General features: G+C 44.7%; 1 long non-coding RNA gene across 1 annotated transcript in view; it reads right to left on the reverse strand.

The window, feature by feature from the left end:
• LOC310835303 overlaps window positions 1–24,499 on the reverse strand; it is a 481,690-nt gene that overhangs the window by 371,867 nt on the left and 85,324 nt on the right. The gene's annotated exons all lie outside the window — the stretch shown is intronic.

Consider the following 24,499-nt stretch of genomic DNA (forward strand, 5'->3'; position numbering starts at 1 on the left):
AGACAATAGAGGTGACGCCTGTCTGATGTGGCAGGGAGGGCGTTCCAGAGGGCAGGTGCTGCCTCCCTAAAAGCCGATTCTGACATCCTATGGATCGACCTCCTGATGAGATTCATCGCCCCTCCCTGAAATGTCACCCAAGTAACATAATAAGGGACAAGTACTGTACCCACCTTGGTTCAAAAGGCCTGAATCACCCTGAGTAAGTGATTAGCAGAAGGAGGCCACATCACTCTGTTGCTGAGTTTGCCTAATGCACAGCCGCAAATTGCTTCTGTGCCCACTTGTGACATACAATGACAAGCTCCAACGTCCAGCTTTTCAAAGAAGGGGGGGCCCACTTTGAAAGAGAGCCCCAAATAAGCCCAAAAGTAAAATATGTATCATAAAGCCAGGTGATGGATTAACATAGTCCATGAGGGATTTAAATTGTCATCCGTGCTAATAAACCATCAGTCAAGACAGATTAGCCCGGCATTGTAAAGATTCTCATCCAAGGAAAGCATTTAGAAGCAGAGAGTGTGCTGTCTAATTTCATATCAACACACCATGCCATAAAGGCAAGCAAACAGAGGGAGAACCCCCATATAAACAGCCTAATTGTTGGTGTGCAAGCCGAGATACAAAAAGGGAGGCTTTTAAGATGTCAATGCATCCAGCTAAATCAACTTGTCTTTTGTCAACCTGAGTAAAATTATATATATATATACACTACAGCATGGTCTCCAAGATAAATATGACATTCACTCAGTAGGAAGAGAAATTTCACCTTTTCACCAGCTTAATCCACATATGTTTTAGGGATATTCGATACTTTTACTCATGTGTTTCATACCAATTCCTTCACAAATGTTTTGTCAGTTAAGTGGTTAGACCCCTAAAGGTATTAGACTTTGGCAGCTCACGAAGTTCATGACTGAAGCTGGCTTCATCGTAAGTCTAGCCTGTGCGTTCTGGAAATGAGTGGGCACTCCCCCAAGATTGACTTTGCACAAACCCTTGTGAATTGTCGGTCAGAAGCAGCTTGGGCCGGATTGGCCTTCCGTGCTGTGACCCTATGCACGGCTGTAGGTGCATGTGAGCATATTCACACGGGAACTTCCCTCTATTAGTCACAGAACAGGCAGGAGTAGCATGGCAGGAACAAACTTTGCAGCAATATCTTGTGATAAGCAAGGCTCGTAATTGAGCTGCTCTGTGCTCAAAATCCAGTGTCTCCATAGTTCTTGATTCAGGTAGGTAGCCATGTTGGTCTGTCGCAGTCGAAATAAATAAATAAAATTGTCCAGTAGCACCTTGTTGTTGTTGTTTAGTCGTGTACATCTCTCTGTGACCCCATGGACCAGAGCACGCCAGGCACTCCTGTCTTCCACTGCCTCCCGCAGTTTGGTCAAACTCATGCTGGTAGCTTCGAGAACACTGACCAACCATCTCATCCTCTGTCGTCCACTTCTCCTTGTGCCCTCCATCTTTCCCAACATCAGGGTCTTTTCCAGAGAGTCTTCTCTTCTCATGAGGTGGCCAAAGTCTTGGAGCCTCGGCTTCAGGATCTGTCCTTCCAGTGAGCACTCAGGGCTGATTTCCTTCAGAATGGATCGGTTTGATCTTCTTGCAGTCCATGGGACTCTCAAGAGTCTCCTCCAGCACCAGAATTTAAAAGCATCAATTCTTCGGCGATCAGCCTTCTTTATGGTCCAGCTCTCACTTCCATACATCACTACTGGGAAAACCATAGCTTTCGTGTGCATGCATCTGAAAGGTATCTGAAGAAGTGTGCCTGCACACGAAAGCTTATACCCAGAACATACTTAGCTGATCTCTAAGGTGCTCCTGGACAATTTATTTATTTATTTCATAGTTCTTGGGTGTACAACATGGCCTGACTCTGATGCACAGGCATTGCAGTACATTAATATTATGTCAGTTACAAAAGGAACGTCTCATCAAACACATTACATTCCCAAGGTGCACTTTGTTGGACTTATTAAAATTCAACCGTGTTTTGGAAGCTTGGAATATACAGTGGTCCCTTGGTTCTCAAATGCCTTGGTACTTAAACAACTTGGAACCCAAACACTGCAAACCCAGAAGGAAGTGTTCTGGTTTCTGAACATTTTTCGGAAGCTGAACATGCTCTGCATTGAGTGTAACACTTCCGATTTGAGCACCACACTTCTGTTTTGAGTGTTACGCTGAGGTCTGTCTGTTTCTGCTATTTATTTTGCGTTTTTGTGGCTCTTTTTTGTTTGTTTTTTGTGACTGTGTGGAAGCCAGTTCAGCTACTGATTGTTTGTGTGACTGCAGTACATTGTTTATTGCTTTCATTTTATGGATCAATGGCCTCATTAGATAGAAAAAAATCATGTTAAATTGCTGGTTTAGGGATTGTTTTTAAAAGTTTTTAAAACAGATTAATTTGTTTTGCATTACTTTCTATGGGAAAGTGTGCCTTGGTTTTGGAATGCTTTGGTTTTGGAATGGACTTCTGGAACGGATTATGTTTGAGAACCAAGGTACCACTGTAAGAGAGTTTTCTTTCAGCTAGGCTAGTGGACCATGCCTGATACTCAGTCAGAACAAAGCTAGATTGCAACTCAGTCTGAACATGCTTTTCGGTTGTCCTCCAGCGCAAGTAGATTTGCCCTATTTCCTGTTTTAAACAACAGCATTTATGCACAGTTATCTCAGGGCGCCTAAAGACTGGTGGGCTGTTTTTGTGTGTGGGTATATTCTCTAACGAGGGACGCAGGTGGCGCCGTGGGTTAAGCCACAGAGCCTAGGACTTGCCGATCAGAAGGTCGGCGGTTCGAATTCCCGCGACGGGGTGAGCTCCCATTGTTTGGTCCCTGCTCCTGCCAACCTAGCAGTTCGAAATCACGTCAAGTGCAAGTAGATAAATAGGTACTGCTCTGGTGGGAAGGTAAACAGCGTTTCCGTGCGCTGCTCTGGTTCTCCAGAAGTGGCTTAGTCATGCTGGCCACATGACCCGGAAGCTGTACGCCGGCTCCCTTAGCCTGTAAAGCGAGATGAGCGCTGCAATCCAGAGTCGGCCACGACTGGACCTAATGGTCAGGGGTCCCTTTAGCTTTACCTTTATATTTTCTAACATGTGATTGGTACACTAATAATGCACTCATAGGGGATTCTTATGGGGCTGGCTCCACATCATTCTGCTTCCTGTCTGGCTCTCCAGTTCTTTCCCATGGTTCCGACAGCATTATTACCACCTGTTTTCTGCTTTTCATTGCCACAGACACATCCTTCCCAAGTGTTGGGATCAGCTTTCTTTATGAGATGGTAAAAGGTAAAAGGTAAAGGACCCCTGGACAGTTAAGTCCAGTCAAAGGTGACTATGGGGTTGCAGTGCTCATCTGCACTGTTTCGGGTTATGTGGCCAGCACGACTAAATAATCTGTCAAAGGACCTGTTGATGGCATTTTACCATTGTACTGTTGAGAGTGCGTTAACTTATGGTCTGTGTGTGTGGTTTGGGAGCTGCACGGTCAGGGAAAACACAATACTGTCCAAGGTTGTAAAGACTGCGGAGAGAATAATTGGGTGGACTCTTCCCACCTTGGATCAAATCTATGCTTCCAGGTGCCACAAGAAAGCTGCAGAGATAGAGGAGGATAGTACGCACCCCGGAAATGATTTCTTTCAGCTTCTGCCTTCTGGAAGAAGGTAGAGAGTTATAAAGACTAGGACTAGCTACCTGAGAAACAGTTTTTATCCAAATGCAATTTTGGTTTTAAATGCAGTGTAAGGTAGTCTCTGTGGGAGTATATTGTATTTAATTATGGGGTATCAGAGTTTTTAGGGGGTTAACCAGGCTGGGATAGCAGGCTTGTTGGTTTTTGAATGTCTGATGAAGATTTTTTCAATTTTGTTGTTCTGTATGGGACAATGACAATAAAGATTATCATATCATAAATCGCTACTGGCACATGGAGGACCGTGACAAGTGCCAGAGTGCACAGAAACACCTTTTACCTTCCCGCCACAGCAGTACCTATTTATCTACTTGCACTGGCATGCTTTCAAATTGCTATCCCAAGAGGCTCAGTGGTTTAGATGAGTGGGACTACGACTTAGGGTTGCATCTGAAGAGGGAGGAGGAGAAGCAGAGTACCATTTGCCATCCATAAACATTAGGGGGAAAGTACCATATTTACTCAAACGTAACGCACGCCTTTTTTGGCCAAATCATGCTGTGAAAATTAGATTTGATGGCATCAGCAAATACTTTTTTGGTTTCAAGGTTTTGAGAATTGAGGAGCACATTAGATTTGATCGCGCATTAGATTCGTGTAGATACGGTAATATGGATGCAGGCCAGGGATAAAGATGAAAAGGAATAGATAATTGTCAGCTAGATCAGGCACCAAAATTCAATAAAGAGTGGATTTTTTAAAAATATAGAATACCTCAAAGAACACTGTAGATATTTAAAAACGTTAGTAGGATTGTTATAATACTTATAATGTAATAAGATTACAGTTAAAAAAGAATATAAAAGGAACTAGAAACATGTACCGTATTTTTTGCACCATAACACTCACTTTTTTCCTCCTAGAAAGTAAGGGGAAATGTCTGTGTGTGTTATGGAGGGAATACGGGTGGCATGCCTACAGATTTTCCTCCTCTAAAAACTACGTGCGTGTTATGGTCGGGTGCGTGTTATAGAGCGAAAAATACGGTAATTAGATGTAATAGAAGGAACAGGAAAAAATGGAAACCAGGGGAGGGTGGGGGGAAGTCCGGCGATTCAGATGTGTAAAAATGGAAAATGATTTAAATGTATAAGAATATTGTGTTGTTGTTTTCTTAAAAAAGATTGTTGTCGGCTAGGTGGGCAAATGTTCTGGCATGGCAGAAGGCAGCTTTCTGATAGAGTAGGATTGACAGACATTGGGTCTCTCCCTGTGCCTTCTGCTCATGGAACGGGCCCTTTGGCTCAAAGCCCATACTGTGGTACCTCAGGTTACATACGCTTCAGGTTACAGACTCCACTAACCCAGAAATAGTGCTTCAGCTTAAGAACTTTGCTTCAGGATGAGAACCGAAATCGTGCTCCGGTGGCGCGGCAACAGCAGGAGGCCCCATTAACTAAAGTGGTGCTTCAGGTTAAGAACAGTTTCAGGTTAAGTACGGACCTCCAGAACGAATTAAGTACTTAACCTGAGGTACCACTGTATTGAGACAACACTTAACTGGGCTACTTGTGTGGAAGGGCCACTGGGAGGTTTGGTTTCAACCAAGTGGTATATACATGTTGTTGTGAAATAAAACACATAGCCTTAAAAAGAAGTTGCCCCAAGGTTGGGGGAGCCCGGCACGTGTTGTGGGCGATGTCACACGCATGATGCATGTTGCATGCGTGTGACATCATATGAACCATGTTGCATCTGGAGAAGTCTGAGCTCTCAGCTGCAACCTGCGACGTGCCCTGCCCCTTTCGAACAACGACTGAGGTGGGTGAAGACACGTCGGTCCCCTGGAATTGGCACACCTGGCCTTAAGGGAAGACTGGAATCATAGAGTTGGAAAGTTGGAAGGGAATTGCACTCTTGTGCACTTATTAGAGGGTTTCAGTTCCACCAGGCTAGAGAAGCTGAACCACTAATTTTGACCTTGGGATGACCCTCCTAGATTTGTGGTTTGCTGGAGAAAGCTGGCACGGAGAGTCACAACAGCCAATGCTCTTTCCATTCTATGCACAGAAAATGTCAGACTTTGTGGCTGTCATCCTAGCATGCTATTCACCTTTCACCAACACGGGATTCGGCTTTTTTCGAATGTGTATATTAAATAGCACAGCACTGAAAGCAGGTTGTTGTCATAATTCAAGCCTCTTATTTTTCTGCACAGCTGCTGACATTCTTTTCAACTCCGCTCTCTCCCCCCTCCCCATCTCAACTCACCTGTGTAAACACCAGGATACATTTTTCTTCTGGATTTTCTTTGCACATTAAGAAGGCAGAAACAGTCAGCTTTTTCCTCAGGGTAAAGGAGATAGTTACCTTTTCCTCACGGTGCCACAGCTAGAGAGACAGACCCACAAGGCTGATTCATTTTCTCTCTCTCTGCAAATTGCAGAATGATGATTTTCACAGGAATCCTTGTGGATTTGGAAGGCTTTTCAGTGCTTCATGCAGATTATGGAAAGCACAGCGATTCTGGTGTTCAGTGCCCATTGCTCCATCTGTCCCCAGCAATTTTTGGGAAAGAGAGGAGGGCTGGGAGGGGAGAGGGAAAAAAACACCAGTGGATCCTAAACAAAGGTATTAAAAGGAAGCCAATGGTAGGCTCCACTTTGGAAAAAGACTGTGCATGCGTATTGTTCAATAAACAATGTATTGCACACTATAAAACGGAAGAAGAAATAATTGAAAATGTTTCTTTATGTGAAACATATGAAGAATTTGGGTCATTCAGGATTGGGATCAGAAGTGGGGGTGTCTTCTGCCCATTTGGAATGTCCCAGTTAAATCGGGACACTTGACACTTAAATCGGGGTCATTGCCATTAAACTGGGACATTGCCATCTAATCTGCAGTTAAAAGGTAAAGGGACCCCTGACCATTAGGTCCATTCGTGACCAACTCTGGGGTTGCGGTGCTCATCTCGCTTTACTGGCCGAAGGAGCCGGCGTACAGCTTCCGGGTCATGTGGCCAGCATGACTAAGCTGCTTCTGGCGAACCAGAGTAGTGCACGGAAACGCCATTTACCTTCCTGTCGGAGCGGTACCTATTTATCTACTTGCACTTTGTCGTGCTTTCGAACTGCTAGGTTGGCAGGAGCAGGGACCGAGCAATGGGAGCTCACCCCATCATGGAGATTCGAACTGCCGACTTTTTGATCGGCAAGTCCTATACTCTGTGGTTTACCCACAGCGCCACCCATGTCCCTAATCTGCAGTTACAGTGGTGCCTCGCAAGACGAAATTAATTCGTTCCGCAAGTCTTTTCGTCTTGCGAGTTTTTCGTCTTGCGAAGCACGGTTTCCCATAGGAATGCATTGAAAATCAATCAATGCGTTCCTATGGAAACCGCCTTCAGACCAGGTTTGGGGACAGTCTGTCCCCCGACCTCTTCTGAAGGCCGACGGGGGGGGGCGAAAGTCTTTGCTTCCCCCCCCTTCCCGGGACAGCGGAGACTTCTCCGCTGTCCGGGGCGATCTTAAAATGCTGGCGGGCGGCAGCGCTGCCGCCCGCCAGCATTTTAAAATCCCCCGGGAAGGCAGGCGGGGGGACAAAGACTTTTGCCCCCCACCCGCCTTCAGAAGAGGTCCAGAGGGCTCTCCAAGCTGCGGATAGCAGCCTGCTGCCCCGCGCGAGGGGCAGACATTCGCAGCTTGGGGAGCCCTGCAAGACTTCCCCTGCAGGGCTCCCCAAGCGGCGAATGTCTGCCCCGCGCGCGGGGCAGCAGGCTGCTATCCGCAGCCTAGGCGGGAACTCTTCTGAAGGCTGGGGGGAGGAGGGCTTTCCTCCCCACCGCCAACATTCAGAATGCTGTTCTGAATGTTGGCGGTGGGGAGGAAAAACCCTCCTCCCACCGCAAGCCCCGGGAACAGAGGAGAAGCGCTGCGCACCTTCCCCTCTGTTCCCAGACCTGTCCTGAAGGCTTGCAGTGGGAGGAGGGCTTTCCTCCCCACCGCCAACATTCAGAATGCTGTTCTGAATGTTGGCGGTGGGGAGGAAAAACCCTCCTCCCACCGCAAGCCCCGGGAACAGAGGAGAAGCGCTGCGCACCTTCCCCTCTGTTCCCGAACCTGTCCTGAAGGCTTGCAGTGGGAGGAGGGCTTTCCTCCCCACCGCCAACATTCAGAATGCTGTTCTGAATGTTGGCGGTGGGGAGGAAAAACCCTCCTCCCACCGCAAGCCCCGGGAACAGAGGAGACGCGCCTTGTCCTCTGTTCCCGGACCTCCCACCGCAAGCCTTAGGATAGGTCCGGGAACAGAGGAGAAGGCGCGCTGCGCTTCCCCGCTGTCCCCGGAGATTTCCCTATGGGCTTTCGTCTTGCGAAGCAAGCCCATAGGGAAATTCGTCTTGCGAAGCTGTTAAAAAATCGGAAAACCCTTTCGTCTTGCGGGTTTTTCGTTTAGCGAGGCATTCGTCTTGCGGGGCACCACTGTAGTCCCATGGATTAAGCTAAGAATCTGCATCTTACAAACAAAATTGTTTGTAAAATTGAAAATTTAATAAAAATATTTAAAGAAGAGCTAATAACCTGCATTTTTAATATGGAAGATTTTTACGGGTCTGTAGCTTTAACACAGTGTTAGGGAACCTTTGGTGTGTGGGCTTGATTCGGCTCGCTTGGCCTCCTCATTTGGTTTATAGCACTCTTTCAGCCCCAAGCAATGGCCCTACTCCATTCTTGCCCATCTGAAAAATGTTTCAGGATGAAAAAAAGTTTGTTAGGGTTGCCAGTCTAAAGAGTTAGGCAGAGGAATGTTCTGAAGTTTATTCAAGATGCATTGCATTGTGTGTGTGTCTCTGTCTTGCAACATATTCCACTGTTGCTACCCATTTTGGGGTCATGATGAAGTTGCTGTTTTGCTGAAAGTGTAAGAGTTACAGATCCTGTAACTTGCATTTGGGGTGTTGGCTTAGAGTTGCTTCACAGTAATTGATTTACAGCTGCGGCTACGAAACCACAAGGAGACCTTATGAGGATAAATATGAGTAACTGCACCTGTACTTCTCGAAGCTAGGCTCCCAAAAATCTCCACTCAGCATAATCCTTCTCTCCGTTTGGAGCTGAAAAGAATAAATCACAAGCCGGCTTCATGGAAGGAATTTTTATTGTTTCGGGGGGAAATCGGCATTTTTCATACACTAGTTCCCCATCATTTAGAGAAGCAGGGGATTTTGCTCAGGCTGTTTAAGCTGCAAGCCTTAAAGCTACTTACTCCCGAGTGGCCCCACTGAAGTCAGTAAAGATTTTTTCAGGTTGCTGTTTTATATTTCGCTTGTCTTCTGTCCCAGATACCAACTTGCAACCCAGAGACACTAGACGTTCCTCCTTTCAACTCAAGCTAATGGAAAAGCTCTCCTCCTCCCAGAGGGGAGGGATTGTGATCGGGAACCGTTCCTGTGCTTTGCAGGGGGCGTTCCGGCCCCTGCTTGACGTCACCGCTGACGCGCCACGCTCCCCAGTCAGTCTTCCAATCGGTGGGAAGCTTGGGGGCGGGGTTTAGCTGCTCAAATGTGGCCGTGACAGCTCTTCTCCTCATTGAGCTGCCGGGTTTCATCGGGTCACCCACCCAACCTTCCCTTTAGTTCATCCTTTTGTGCTTGACCTTGGTTGCCCAAGGGGCCTGGTAGGATTTTTTCCCAATTGCCAAATTGGCACCGGTTTTGGCCACTTGGTTTTTCGTACCAATTCATCACAACCTTTCCGGTATTGGCGGTTAGGCATTGGAATGTGTTGTTGGTGTATGGAAGGGCAGGGTGTGGCCATCGCCTATCCCTTCCTTATGGGTATTCCATTAAAGGAATCCGGCGGTTGTGGATCCTGTCCGATGCCCTGCTGGGGCTGGGGGCCATGGCACGACCCCCAGTGACATCAGGGGAGAGCTTACAGTTGTATTTGCATCAACAGGCTCCCCCTACTGGTGGTTAACCCTTGTTAGACTCACCCCTCCCTGAGTGGGTGGAGTCAAACTTTGCTGTTTTCCCAATGCCTAAGCCAATACCTCTCACATGCTGTACTCAATAAAGTTGTGGCCTTTTCTAGCCCATTAACCTAAAATACTGTGTCCATGTGTCTTTCTTATCCCCAGGTGAGGGGGGGCAGGTCCTCGAATCACAATCAGTGAGGTTTCAGTTAGTTCTTGGCAGATTTCAGGAAGAACCCAGGTCCAAACACTAGGCCAGGGTCTCCCAAACCTGCATCTCCAGCTGTTTTTGGACTACAGTTCCCATCATCCCCGACTACTTTGCTCATCTTTGCATTTGACTTTGCACTTTGACTTTCCCTAGCTCTTAAAATGAAGACCTTTTAAATGTCTCATATAATGCCTTTTATTTCTGTATGCAGTTTGATTTCTTCTCCAGAGGCGTGAGCAGTTTTACATTTGGCCTTCTTGTTTGTTTCCTTTACTGCTCTTTGCATATAGGTTTATGCAAATGCTGCCTCTGTGGATGAGGGGATTAGAAATGGTTTAAGCAAATGAGGAACAAACAAATAACGATCCCCATAAACTCAGGGAGAATGGAGTCTTGCAGGTATCATCAGCATTAAGCAAAACCAGAAGTTCCTGACAGGGCAAATTACGATTATGGCTATGTCTTTTTCAGGAGAGATTTGTGTATTGGCTTTACATCAGGTATAGGACAGTTGGGTTGCCATCCTTTGTCATGAGAGGGCTCCTGTTCCTTTAACTCTCTCTCTCTCTCTCTCTCTCTCTCTCTCTCTCTCTCTCTCTCTCTCTCTCAACAAGCAAACCTTTCCCAAGCACTGAATCTGAACACAAGAGCCCTGGAAGAAAAAAGGTTGGCTATACTTGTACTGCAGGGGTAGAATAACTATTGGCACATCCTATTGCCCCTGCTTTGCTGTTTCTTCACAACTGATTGGAGATGGACAAGCCTGTCCATTTTGGTTTGGTTTCTTTCCATTTCTAATGTTTCTACTCTTCAGTTCAGGTACGGGTTGGCAACCTGAGGCCCGGGGGCTGAATCTGGGAATCAGCGTGTTTTTACATGAGTTGAATGTGTGCTTTTATTTAAAATGCATCTCTTGGTTATTTGTGGGGCATAGGAATTCGTTCATCCCCCCCCTTCAAAATATAGTCCAGCCCCCCACAAGGTCTGAGGGACAGTGGACCGGCCCCCTGCTGAAATAGTTTGCTAACCCCTCCACATTTTTTGCATAAGTTCACATTTAAAAAGTAAAGAAAATTCATCATCATTTCAGTGCAAATTTCTCCTAATATACACATTTTTGTTTGCTTTTTTGTGCTCACTGTACATTTCTTTTTGCAAAGCAGTCCCCCCCCCAAATAATATAAGTTTGTGTGTAATTTTCAGTAATGTATGCATTTTAATTCACACTACCCCAGTATATGTGACTTTGCACACATAACACAGCGGAAGAGCTGCAGTGCAAAATTCAGAGAAGTCTGATTGCAAAGGATTTCTCTCTTTCAGTTCCCAAATATGGCTTTGCAAAGTGCAAATTAGGTAATCAAAGTTCTCATCCATCCCTAGTGCTGGTCTTTGGTCTTCATGGACCTATTAGCCCCTGTGGGTCCAGCTGAGGATTAGTTATGGTTGTTATGCTTCACAGCTGATTTTCGCAATCAAGCTGCTGCTAAAGGGTAGGGAACCACCATCATGATCCACAACAAGAACTCTAGGATTCTAAGAGTGAGCTTGGGGTACTTTTACTCCACCAGGCCTTTGGGCAAGATGCAGTTTGACTTACTTTCCTTTGTATAAAACAAGCCCGAAGGAGGCCCCCATCCCGCTCACAGGTCCTTGTATGATCAGTGGAAACAGTTGGTCCTGGCAAGTATCAACCACTCTCAACTCCAACCTGATAATTGCTACCTGCCCAACTTGTCTGAATTAATTTTAAGATGTATTTTAATTAGTTGATGTCTGTTTTTATGATGTTCGCTGCTCTGAGCCCGGCCTTGGCCGGTGAGGGCGGGATACAAATAAAATCCTTCTTCTTCTTCTTCTTCTTCTTCTTCTTCTTCTTCTTCTTCTTCTTCTTCTTCTTCTTCTTCTTCTTCTTCACCTTCACCTTCACCTTCACCTTCACCTTCACCTTCACCTTCACTGACCAGCCCTGGAACAGGTACCAATAAGTGCTGGTTCTAAGCCTTTTGATTTCCAGGAGTGCCTAATAGGAAGAAGCAACAGCTTTCCACTAAAATCCAAAAAACCCCACACCACTTTAGAACCATCTCTATGTATGCAACTAGGGCGTCTAGAATTTCAGTAGCAAAAACCTAGAAATGTGACTCAATTCCTACAAAGCTTGACTGGCAGGTGAAGATGATAGAATAGCTTGAACTTGCGGAAATGACTGGGAGAATAAGAGGAAACTCAAACCAGAAAGTGTGTAAAGAATGGATAACATTTAAAGACTATCTAAAACAATATTGTGAAAATGCAAATCTCCCGACAGGTCTAGATTGAATCTTGAATACTAAGGAAATCTATAAATGTAGAAAATTTTCTGGATATGTAACAGATAGAACAGGAAATGTGTAAAGGTGAAGAATATGTAGAAAGCACAATGAGGTGAATTGGAAGTCAAAAGTGTGTGTGATGTTAGATGATGTGTTGTTAGTCAATGTTTAGTTGTTACTGAGGTTTTGTCTTTGTTTGTCTGTGTTGTTATATGTAAATTGTTTTGCGATAAAATAAAAGGAAGAAGGAACAGCTTTCTCTGAAGAATTCACTGTGACCTTGGTTGTTGTCGTTATCATCACCATCAATTACCAGGGCAGGTTAAAACCATTTAAGATACAGTTTTAAACAGTTTCAACAAGAGCAGCGTTTGGCACAGAGTCCTTTCCTGTCACCCTGTCCCTAATTTAAGAGGTACAACATGTTCAGAGGCCTTTCCTCCCACATTAGACCAGTAGGAGCCTCAGCAGATAATTGAATTAGACAGGTAACCATCAAAAGCATATAAATCCCCCAAACGTGCTTGCTTGTTACTTGTAATTAACGGAGAGGTTTCTCTAACAGAAGCGGCTGGTGGTTTGCCAATCCTTGAAGGAGCTCTCCCTTTGACTGTGATCTCAGGGAAAAGGTTTCCATCATAATTATATGGGATTCTACTGGATGATCTATGACATCAGCTACTTGCTTCCTACAGATCTTGCAGCTATTCATGTAAAGACATGGGAGAAAAGGGAAATGTTAATTTTATTTACTATTTTAATATTCCCCCCCTGCCCTCATAGTCCCTGTGAAGCAGTTTAGGATGAAATGGCAAGTGGCATTGGGTCATACTGTAAGTTCATGACCGAGGAGGAATTTTAGCCAAAGTCCCTAACCACATTTAAGGACATATATCATAGCCAGACTTTTCCATCTAACTGTGTGCTGGTCTACCTTAAGGATGGGGAAGCTCCAATTTAGGCCTACAAGGTCATTCCCCCCAAAACCGTGCCCACCTGCCCCCAAATGTGATGGCAGATGTGGGGCACATAGAGATAAGGACGTGGGTGGCGCTGTGGTCTAAACCACTGAGCCTATTGGGCTTGCTAATCGAAAGGTCAGTTGTTTGAATCCCTGCGGTGGGGTGAGCTCCCGTTGCTCTGTCCCAGTTCCTGCCAACTAGCAGTTCAAAAGCACGCCAGTGCAAGTAGATAAAAAGGTACTGCTGTGGCGGGAAGGTAAGCAGCGTTTCCATGCACTCTGGTTTCTGTCACAGTCTCCTGTTGTGCTGGAAGCAGTTTAGTCCTGCTGGCCACATGGCCCGGAAAGCTAGCTGTGGACAATTGCTGGCTCCCTCAGCCTGAAAGCGAGATGAGCGCCGCAACCCCATAGTCACCTTGGACTGACTTAACTGTTCAGGGGTCCTTTACCTTCACCTTTTACGTAGAGATGCAACTCCATTGGCTGCTTGTGCACCTGAACTTTGCAGAAAGCAGGAGCAAACTCCTTGCTCATCAGCTGATGGATGGAGAGTTCAATCTGGCTTGGTTTGGATATGTGAGAGGGTTTCCTGCAGGGAAGTCTTTTGTGCACCAAACCCTGTGGAAAAGCAAGGCAGAACTCCCCGCATACCAGCTGATGTGTGGAAAGTTCAATCGTGCTCGCTTGCTCACTCCTCCATCTCTTGGCCAACATGGGTGGGTGGTCCCATCAAAATGTCTCCCCACCCCGGTCTACAGCTCTACCTCCCCCTTTAAACCAGTGAAGGTGGTGAAGGTCATGTGTGAGTGCTTGGAGGCGGTTGGAGGATGGATTGTGGCTAACAGATTGAGGCTGAATCCTGACAAGACCGAAGTACTGTTTTTGGGGGACAGGGGGTGGGCGGGTGTGGGGGACTCCCTGGTCCTGAATGGGGTAACTGTGCCCCTGAAGGACCAGGGGAGCAGCCTGGGAGTCATTTTGGACTCACAGCTGTCCATGGAGGCGAAGGTTAATTCTGTGTCCAGGGTGGCTGTCTACCAGCTCCGCCTGGTAAACAGGCTAAGACCCTACCTGCCCGCTGACTGTCCTCACCAGAGTGGTGCATGCTCTAGTTATCTCCCGCTTGGACTACTGCAATGCGCTCTACGTGGGACTACCTTTGAAGGTGACCCAGAAACTACAACTAATCCAGAGCGCGGCAGCCAGACTGGTGACTGGGAGTGGCCGCCGGGACCATATAACACCGGTCCTGAGAGATCTGCATTGGCTTCCAGTACGTTTCCGAGCACAATTCAAAGTGTTGGTGCTGACCTTGAAAGCTCTAAATGGCCTCGGTCTAGTATACCTGAAGGAGCGTCTCCACCCCCATCGTTCAGCTCAGACACTGAGATCCAGCGCTGAGGGCCTTCTGGCGGTTCCCTCATTGCGAGAAGTGAGGTTACAGGGAACCAGACAGAGGGCCTTCTCGGTAGTGGCGCCCACCCTGTGGAACACCCTCCCATCAGATGTGGAGGAAATAAGCAGCTATCCTATCTTTAAAAGTCATCTGAAGGCAGCCCTGTTCATGGAGGTTTTTAATATTTAATGCTATACTGTTTTTAACACTTGATTGGGAGCCGCCCAGAGTGGCTGGGGAAACTCAGCCAGATGGGCAGGGTATAAATAAATTATTATTATTATTATTATTATTATTATTATTATTATTATTATTACAGTGACTGATAGCAGCACTTCTGGATTTCCCACAGGGCAGGGATCTTTCTCAGTCTTACCTGGGGATTAAACCTGGGACCTGGTGCATGCAAAGCAATGCTGTGCCATTAAACTGTGGCTGCTCTCCCTAAATCACTCCATTATATAATCAAGCTCTCTTTCCAACTCACCAGGCCTGGCTCCATGGCATCATTCGAGTTATCTTTGCAGCAAGTAGTGAGAGGATTCATAAGGCAGTTGTCTTGGTAAGTCATAATTCTGTGCTTGAATGCTGCAAAATCTGACTGCAAAATCTAGCTCTTTGGTAGAAGCTAGAACACCAACAATCCCCCACTAAAGATGTAAGCTGTGAAATAATATCTATGTGTCAAATGCTTCTCCATGCAATGAAGCCATTGAGACTCTTATCCAGGCAATGTATCCCAGAGCAATCCTTTCCCACAAACTTTCAGTGAACCTTGGGAAATATTGGCCATTCTACATGCTGCAGTAGATGGATGTGATCTCCATTAATCTTTTGCATGATAAATAATACCGGTGATTTAAAGCACACGTTGCTTCCCTTTGCTGTCATTAGAAAGGAAGGGCATTCGTTTCCAGTAGCAGTTTGCAGAACCTAACGGCCACCAGTGTTGCAAGCCTGCAGCGTTGCTTTCTGCTTGCGCAAAATAAATCAAGACATCTCACTTGAACTTTCCTCAACCTGCCCTCCTGTTCCAAGGTTTAATTGGTGGAGAGTCAGAGGAACAACACTCTGAGCCTCTGAATCACTCTGTTTATGCACTTTTATTTGCATGGCTGACGATTTGTTTGGATTGTTACTCTACTGCCATAGTCACTTTTTGAGATATGCTAAAATGTTGTGACCGGGCTCTCTTTCATATACAAGGAAATAGAAACTTCGTGGGGAGTACAAGGGCAAATGCCAGTAGTTGAAGGGTCAAAATATTAAAAAAATCTAGCTGGAATGGGGTGGCTGAGTGGGTCCAGGTTGTTGTGAAGGCATCATTGTGGGGTAAGGTGATGTATCCCTCTGTTAGAGGGATGCAGGTGGCGCTGTGGTCTAAACCACCGAGCCTCTTGGGCTTGTCGATCAGAAGGTTGGCAGTTCAAATCCGCCCAACAGAGTGAGCTCCCGTTGCTCTGTCCCAGCTCCTGCCAACCTAGCAGTTCAAAAACACACCAGTGCAAGTAGATAAATAGGTACTGCTGTGGCGGGAAGGTAAACGGCATTTCAGTGCGCTCTGGTTTCTGTCACGGTGTTCCACTGCACCAGAAGTGGTTTAGTCTTGCTGGCCACACAATCCTGAAAGCTGTCTGCAGACAAACGCCGGCTCCCTTGGTCTGAAGTGAGATGAGCGCTGCAACTCCATAGTTGCCTTTGACTGGACTTAACCGTCCAGTGGACCTTTACCCTTTTTAACCTAAAGAGGTGATGGGGTCCCCACTCCTTAAAAAACCCACCCTGGAGCCCATAATGTGTAATAACTACCAGTGGTCTCCCTTGTTAATTTATTACAGAATTTGTATACTGCTTAATGTCCTTCATGTTAGATTTCTGACAGAGATGTAACCATGTATTTTAGATTAATGCTTCCATCCTAAACGTATTTTCTCAGAAGGAAGTCCCACATATTTTGATGGACTTAACTTCTAAGTATGCATTTTTAGGCTTGCAGTTTTGTTTCAGTTTCAGTTTATGATCAGTTTTGTTTGTTTCCTTCAAGGAACTGCAGGGATCCAGCGATGGAGTGGGGAGCTACTCACAAGCCTATGCACGCTTAACTAGGAGTTAGTCACATTGAAGATTACAGAACTTACTTTTGAGTAGGCATGCATAGGGTTGCACTCTGAGGATGCAGTTCCAAGCATACTTATTGGGGAGTATACCTCGTGGAAAATAGGACTTCTGCATAAACATGCCTAGGATTGAGCTGTTAATCATGTTTACTGCAATTTCACAGAGATACTTGCTGGAAAATAGGAACAAAGAGCCTATTACAATGACCAATGTGGGACTGAAAATAATGCATAGCATTTGCATAACTCTATAAAATGTGTTACTTTTGACTGGTTTGAAGTCATTGGCTTATATTTCAATCCACAACAATCATCCACCCGATTCTCAAACACCACAGCACACCTAATGCGCTTAGAGTTGCTGAAGGAAATGCTTTGGTGATGCATGGATTTTTTTACAACAGTTTGTTTTAAATGCCACACAAGGAAGTGTACATATTGATGGTCTTTTTAAAAACTCCTCCAATTTACAGTACACAGTTCATGTTTTCATAAAAACGCTTCCTGGTCACTACTGTAATGGGCACATTTCACTTGTGATAAGAAGTCTGTGTAGGAACATTTCGAGAAAATGCTTGTAACCTTTTAAGCAAAGACTCTCCCTCCTCCACACTTTTCTTAATTCTCTTATATGCACTGTGTTCATTCATATTGTATTATTGTTCTATATAGTCTACATAAAATATTTGCAAGATTTTTTAATTTCCCCCTTTCAAATTTCAGGTAAAATAAATTCTGTCACTGAAACACAAGAGTGTTATTCACACTACAAAATATTGGGACTTAGGTATATAAGGCATGGCTACAATTCTAAAGAAGGCTGATCGCCGAAGAATTGATGCTTTTGAATTCTGGTGCTGGAGGAGACTCTTGAGAGTCCCATGGACTGCAAGAAGATCAAACCTCTCCATTCTTAAGGAAAGCAGCCCTGAGTCCTCACTGGAAGGACAGATCCTGAAGCTGAGGCTCCAAGACTTTGGCCACCTCACGAGAAGAGAAGACTCCCTGGAAAAAAACCCTGATGTTGGGAAAGATGGAGGGCACAAGGAGAAGGGGACGGCAGAGGATGAGATGGTTGGTCAGTGTTCTCGAAGCTACCAGCATGAGTTTGACCAAACTGCGGGAGGCAGTGGAAGACAGGAGTGCCTGGTGTGCTCTGGTCCATGCGGTCACAAAGAGTCAGACACGACTAAACGACTAAACAACAACAACAATTCTATGTGCACCGTTACCGGGGGGGGGGGGAATTCCATGGAATTCAGTGGGATATTCCTGAATAAACATGTGCAGGATTAGTTTGTGCCACTGTTATACCTGTGGGGACATATTTATACCAGACACCACCAACCCAGTCCAACGCATGTATGTTAGCTTGTTTTTCCTGAAGCAGCACACGCATATATATTGCCATATGGGTCGCCATATTTCATAAAGTGAAAATCCAGACACACAAAAGTTGTTAAGCTTTTTTGGTGAAATCTAAATAAAATAAAATAAATAAATGAGGTTCTTTTAGCTATTTTTAATGAACTTTCCCAAAATCTACACTTACCGACATGGGCTGCCATATGTCCGGATTTTCTTGGACATTTCAGTGATTTTCACCCAGACGCTGCTGTGTCCGGGGAATTCCAGACGTATGGCAATCCTGGATTGTGTTGGCAAAGCAATGAAAAAAGCTAGGAAGCTCTGATGACCACTTTCCCTTTCATTCCTGAAATTGCGAAGAGACTGCTGAAGAATTGAGGTTACCATAACTATCAGCTGTTGCTCGGTTAAAAAGAACAACACCAGCCCCCCTTTCCAAGAAAAACAAGATAAGAAAATTTTCACACTTGGATGTATTTACTGCTAATGGAGAACATGTTCATGTCTGATATGTATATTAAAAGCATTGTTAAGGGACAATTCATCCTTATGTGATTATTACTCCTTGGTTGCTTATGAAGTCTGTTTTGGATTTCCTCTGGCAATGTCATTGTAAAGTGGCCAAAAAGAACTTGGTGTTTTGCAGAGCAGAAATCACAGGGCTCTTCACAGCCAAAGTCTAGGACTTTGCGATTTCACTGATGCCAATGGGAGAGATGTCAGCATGTGCTTAGATGGGCCCTTTTGTTTTAGCAAAATGAAAACTTGCTAGTAAAAACTGGATTTTGGAATAGAAAAGAGAAACTGGACTTGAGTCACTTTTCTCAGGTTTGGTTTTGTTTAAAGAGATTTTTGCCTGAGACCAATCATTCCTCATAAGCTGAGATATTTATCCTGGATAGTTAGGTTAGCATTATACATAAATGTAAAAATGTGGTCCATATTTAGTGATGGATATTGGAAATGTGTCTCAACGCTATCTATTAAATTGTGATTTTAACACAGCATTAAATGAGAAATGGACCTTCTTTTTACAGATTTTTTTTAAAAAAGATATAAAGTACTTCCAACACCTAGAAGCAACATTTATTTATTGGTGTTAGAAATTTCTAAGCTGCATTGTCAAATTTCAGAATAGAATACCAAATCAGACTGGGGCAAAGAATGTTTTCAGGCAGGCCTCAGAGTTGGGTCTCAGCTCCCCATGATTTAGCCTCCAGTAATGGGGGAGTCTTGGAACAATTTCTCCCTTGAAAATATTCCTTGAAGAATGGTCACTTAATGGCCACATGTGCCAGTTAACGTAACACTAATGGCAGAAATAAATTCCTCCATATATCACAATAATGTTGGCTGTAAAAAATTAGAGCTTATCATCAGATTTTAGTCTTTTTCCATTTAATTTAATTTTATATGCCTGAAATGAAATTTGGTTTCATGACAAGTATATGAAATTTGGACCGATACCAAGAAGATCAGCATGACCTCAGGCTAATGACCTCCACATTTTTGCAGCAATTTGTGATTTAAAAAATATCCTCTAAAAATGCAACAGTATTTTACCGCAAATTTCTCCTCATGAACACATTTTTGTAAGCAGGAGGAGTGAAGTGATTAATTGTGATTAACCTACACAATTTTCCATTTTCCACTGTACAGTGCATGTGTAGATGCTATTCTTGCTTCTATATTCACTTTTACACACATCTCCCCTTAATACAAGGATGTTTGTAAACCTTGTTTGGCTAAAGAATTGCATTGCGAAATTTGTATAATTGTATAATTGCAAATTTCAAAGGATAGCTCTGTTTCGTTTTATGGATTGTGAAAATTTTGCTGAATTTGGCTTTGAATGAAAACTGAATCGAATTTCTCCCCATTCCTACCCCTGTGCAAGGATGACACACAAACTCTCAGTTCTACCTGGAAAGACTCCCACCTGGAGTCATAGAGCGGTTTCCTATCGACTGTGGCCTGTGTCACATTTTTAATACGGTGAAGTGGATTTTATGTACACTTGACAGTATAAACTAACAAACTGGATCTGGATCTGAACAGAGTGCTAATTCTTCCTTGCAGTGCTGGACGTGTTCCTGCTTGTGGGTTCTCTCTGAGCAAGCGGCGTAAACTGAAGCCAGAGTGTAAATGCAGCTGCTCCATGACAATTGATCCTCGATTCCCCGCTCCCAAGACAGGTTTTGATGCCATCCATCATCCATTGCTTTCTCTTCTGCGGAATAAGAAGTGGCAACTCTCCTTGCCAAGCTCATATATACAGCGGTACCTTGGTTCTCAGACGCCTTGGTACTCAAACAACTTGGAACCCAAACACTGAAAACCCAGAAGTAGGTGTTCTGGTTTGTGAACTTTTTTCGGAAGCTGAATGTGCTCCGTTTTGAGTGTTACACTGAGGTCTGTCTGTTTTTGCTATTTATTTTGCATTTTTCCCCGTGGCTCTTTTGTCTTTGTTTTCGTGACTGTGTGGAACCCAGTTCAGCTACTGACTGATTGATTGTGTGACTGCAGTGCATTGATTATTGCTTTCATTTGATGGATCAGTGGTCTCATCAGATAGTAAAATTCATGTTAAACTGCCATTTTAGGGGTTGTTTTTAAAAGTCTGGAACGGATTAATCCATTTTGCATTGCTTTCTATGGGAAAACGCGCCTTGGTTTTGGAACGCTTTGGTTTTGGAACAGACTTCCGGAACGGATTCAGTTTGAGAACCAAGGGACCACTGTATGTATGTCATGGCAATTCCTTATTGCAGCTCAAGGCTTATTGTTTGCAATGTTGGCTTTCCTCTGCTTAGAGCTCTCCAGCTTCAAAAGTATCAGGATCACAGCTGGTTGCCTAAGGAGCTGCCACCAGGTGAGGCTATTGCTAGAAGCAGAATCAAATCCTCTTGTGTCTTGGTGACAATATGTTGTTGCTGAGTCATTCCCACTGAAACAGAAGGTCTCCAGGTAGGTAAGGAGATTCCTTTTATTAGCCCAACCGCTGTTTTGTGATCTGCACCCAACCTTTGATCTTCATGGATTTCTCTTCACTGCTGTTCAATACCCCCCCCCCAAAAAAAACAACAACAACTAGACTGTGAAACTTGAAAGCCATCAGATTCTCAACAATAAAAGCCTGATGGTTGGTGCACACAGTGAACACTGTGTTTCTTTCAGTGGTGCTTTGCATTTAAAAACATGCTATTGCCACTTGTAGAATGCTGTGTGGGTCTCATAAAAACGTCTCTCATTACGGAGCCAGCCGCTTTCTTTGAAAGATTGGCCGTGCAAAATGTATCTCTAGATACTGTAGTTGGAAGGAGTGGGGGTGTTATGAAAAAGACAAACACAGTGAATAATAACTGTGAATGCAGAAGATTTTGCTTCACTCAAATGCTTTACTGCCTCTGGACAAACTAACCTTCCTAAGCAAATCTTAAACATAACCTGTGGGTTCATGTTACACCTGAAAGGAAAAATAAACTCGGGGAAATTTAAGAAACAGAATACACTGGCTGCTAATGAAAACTGTTTCATCACAGTCAAGGCAGTTCAAACAGGTTAACAAAAGCTTTCCATTTAACTCACTGCTGATGACAACCAGGAGAAAGCAAGCAAGCAGTTGTCTTGTCCTCTCACGAGGACCACACCTTTGGAGGAAAACTTGTCAGCTAGAAAGCCAGTCATTGTTTCTTTGGCTTGGGCTGGGCTGTCTCAGGGGTGACGGGGATTAGCAGATCAAATGGGGCATCAGCCTCACTCCCTGGAGCTTAGAAGGAGGCAACGAACAACTCACATCTCAGAATATAGACTTGCCAGATGTCAGGGGCTCCAGATAGCCTGTGAGTGTAACCATTTTGCTCCACAACGATAAAAACAAAGGATTGGAGACTTCTGCTGGCGTGGATGTCCTAAGTGGCCTGATATCTCCTGATTCATCGAAAAATGCACTCATCCGCGTGTGTGTGTATTTGAATCATTTTAGCCCTGCTTGCAAAAACAAGAGGTTTCTAGTGAGTGACATGCATCTTAGCAAGATGTGGCCTCCGTAGGCCTTGTATCCATGTCCCAAAAGTGCTTTGGCATAACCACAGTTTAAGATGCATCCAATTCTTTCCCTTCTCCGTCTGACACATCTCACTAGATTCCTTGTTAAATGGGAGGATTGAATTTCATTAGGATTCTCAGCCTACCATGACCTTTTTAAGCGGAGCATCATAAAAAGGGCAGCAAGAACCCGATACCAGGCAGCAACTTATGTGGGGCCAGCAGGTGACATCGCCTGGTAGTTGTGCGGATCAGGAGCCTACCTTTGTTCTGAATTGAAAACAGCAACACCGCAGAGACGCAAGCTGCCTTTTGTGGAATTGGAACCAGGGCAAACAGGCCCTGCAGCCCCGATGCAACTTCCTGTCCTGTTGAAATGCTCTACACTGAAGCAATCGTGGTCTGAACCTGCACCTTTTAAAGGCTGCTCTTTAGATCCAAATCTGAAAGCTTAGCTTGTGAACAAAACAATATGATTAAAGAGATCTGAATCTTGGTAGTGATGCCTGCCCTGTGGAATGCCCTCCCATCAGATGTCAAGGAAATAAACAACTCTCTGACTTTTAGAAGACATCTGAAGGCAGCCCTGTATAGGGAAGTTTTTAATGTCTGATGTCGTGTTGTGTTTTAAATTGTTGGAAGCTGCCCAGAGTGGCAAACCAGTCAGATGGGCAGCATATACATGATAAGTAGTAGTAGTAGTTGTTTAGTTGTGTCCGCCTCTTCATGACCCCATGGACCAGAGCATGCCAGGCACTCCTGTCTTCCACAGCCTCCCACAGTTTGGTCAAACTCAAGTTGGTAGCTTTGAGAACACTGTCCAACCATCTCGTCCTCTGTCGTCCCCTTCTGCTTGTGCCCTCCATCTTTCCCAACATTAGGGTCTTTTCCAGGGAGTCTTCTCTTCTCATGAAGTGGCCAAAGTCTTGGAGCCTCAGCTTCAGGATCTGTCCTTCCAGTGAGCACTCAGGGCTGATTTCCTTCAGAATGGATCTTCTTGCAGTCCATGGGACTCTCAAGAGTCTCCTCCAGCACTTCATGGACAAAGACAACAGTAGTAGTAGTAGTAGTAGTAGTAGTAGTAGTAGTTAATGCCTCGGTTATTTACATGATCAAGAGAAGAGTTCCCAATGTCTAAACGTGTTAAATAATTGGATGGTGTTGGAAATATTTATGGATTGGTGTAGACACCGGACTGGATTCTGTTTAAATAAAAACAGCTGACATCTTCTGAATGACTTTTTCATGAATTTGTTCCGTCCTCAATCCTGTTGCTGCTGGATCTGGTACTAGCTTTACTTGATACTGAAGGGGAAACAGGTCCCAGCCCGTTTATGGTCCGAAAGCCTTCTTAAGTTGCAAGACTAAACCGTCCCCAGTGGTATGCGATATCACATTCATCACCGTGATCTACAACACATGAAATATAGCAGAAACAGTGTGCCTCTTGCCCGTCATCTTCCACAGATGATCCGTGGTCTCAGCATGCCATTTCATAGGCAACCTGAATCTCCTGCTACAAGAACAAGGCGGAATCAAATTCTCTGCAGGGCCCACTGAGGGCTTGCAAGAGACCCAAATGTGACCCTCCAGTTCAAAGAACATTGACTGAATTAGACTACAGTTACCGACAAAGACATTATTAACGGCCAGCCATCAAATGCTTTCTACAGTATAGCAGGATATTTCCCCCTCCCTTGCCAGCTGTTATGGCGATGTGTTCTGCAAAAAGTGAATGCTGCTTTTAAAAAGATGAATTGTGTCTGTGTTAGATTTTACCCTTTTCTGGGCATTTGTTTAAAAGGAGCTGAGAGAGGATGTTACCACATACAATTGCTATGACTATCAGAGAAATCATTCATTGTTCACTGTATCTCGTTAGTGCGAAATGCTGCAATGATTCACACTTTGATTGAACAGATCCTTAATTCATATCAGCTGTATATAATTGCATCTGACGTTTGTATAAATAACATAGTCAAACGCTGCATAATATGGCTATATTGTTGCAGAGAATGCCTACAAATCTTTTAGCTTTAAAAAAAATGAGGAGGTTTCTCTCTCTTGGGAACAAAGCTTCTACCCGACACAGCAAAGAGACAGCAGGTGAGATTGGAATTTGGTTAGAATCACTGTGATTGATCTCAGTGGTGTCATGATTACTTTCAAAATAACTATTGACCAATTCACATACCAATGCATAAAGTTAACCGTGGTGGTGAAGAGGATCTGTGCTGAGTTGAGCAAGTGGTCATACCCAGCCTTCATCCACTTTGCCTCAGGGTCAGAGGCAGTATTCTGGGGTGGGACAGTAGGAGGGGGCCATTGGCTGGACTCTCCAGAGGCACCTAGCTGGCTGCTCCGAGAAGCAGGAACCTTGACTAAACAGATGGGCCTTTGGTCTGATCCACCTGGGCTGTTCTTTTCTTTTTTCCTGCTACCCAACCAACCCATTTGCAGG

This window comes from Podarcis gaigeae (assembly GCF_964106915.1).
Source record: "Podarcis gaigeae genome assembly, chromosome: 17".
NCBI classification, from domain to species: domain Eukaryota; kingdom Metazoa; phylum Chordata; class Lepidosauria; order Squamata; family Lacertidae; genus Podarcis; species Podarcis gaigeae.